Here is a 1221-nt window from a genome sequence, read left to right as displayed (position 1 = left end):
TAGGTCACGTCTGACGGGTGTGACTCGGAGGACCAGAGAAACTCCCGGTGGCATCTTTCAGCTTCCGGGTGGGCTTTTCTGATGAAGCACCCAATTAGATTTGTCTGCACTTCCATCTTCATGGGAAATGACGGCAAGTTAATCACCCATCAGAAATAGTTCCCCAGATGAGTGAAGCAGATCTTTGATATTTATTGAGAACTCCTGGGCCTCGAAGGGAAGAAGATGGTAAGTGAGGTATGGCTGCTTCGACCCAAAGGCATCTCAGTGCGCACCACATCTGTCCAGCCATATCTACGGAGCCAATGCCAAACCTACAGAGTGCTGGCTTCTACCACAGATGATGTCACAAGTCACTGTGACTGTTCAGGGTATCTCTGCTGTAAGCCTTACATGAGGATGGGGGGAGATGATATTATCGTGTGTTTACTCTTTGGTGGTGTATGTTTGTGGCTTCCATGATGTATTACCAAAAGCTGGATGCTTGAAACAATAAAAACAGCTGGGCATGGAGGCACATGCCTTTAAATCCAGCACTCGGGAGGCAGAGGCAGAAGGAGCTCTGTGAGTCTGAGGCTAGCCTGGTCTACGTAATGAGATCCAAGACGGCCAGAGCTCCATAGTGAATCTGTGCCTCAAAAAACACCACCACCACCACCAAACAAACAATCAAAAACAATAAAAGTTGATTTCCCAGGTTTGAAGGGTGAAGTGTGAGACCAGGTACAAGGAGAACAGTACCCACTCTGAAGGCTTAGAGGTCCATCTGTTTCCACTTGTTTCTTAACTTTTGGTTTTGTGTGAATCCTTGATACTCTTTGATTTGTAAATGGGTCTAATCTGTCTCCATTGTTACACGTCTTTTGCCATGAAGACTTTGGTCATGCAGGACTCTGCCCATTCTAGCCCAGTCCTACCTCTTCCCTTAACTACCTCTAGAGACCTAATTTCCAAATCAGACCCCATGCATGGGTCCCAGGGGTGAGGTCTGTAGAGGTCTCTCTGGGTCTCACTCACCATCATAGTTACTTCTCTACTGTTGTGAAAAGACATAGTGACCACAGCGACTTTAAAAAGGAGCATTTAATGTGGGGCTTATGATTTCAGATGCTGGAGTAGTGCTGAGAGTTCTCATCTGATCCATAACCACAGGAGGGAGGGAGAGGGAAAGGGAGGGAGAGGGGGAGGGAGAGGGGGAGAGAGAGAGAGAGAGAGAGAGAG

The sequence above is a fragment of the Microtus ochrogaster genome, chromosome 4, assembly GCF_000317375.1.
Source record: "Microtus ochrogaster isolate Prairie Vole_2 chromosome 4, MicOch1.0, whole genome shotgun sequence".
In the NCBI taxonomy this organism is placed as follows: domain Eukaryota; kingdom Metazoa; phylum Chordata; class Mammalia; order Rodentia; family Cricetidae; genus Microtus; species Microtus ochrogaster.
This window is presented reverse-complemented; position numbering follows the sequence as displayed.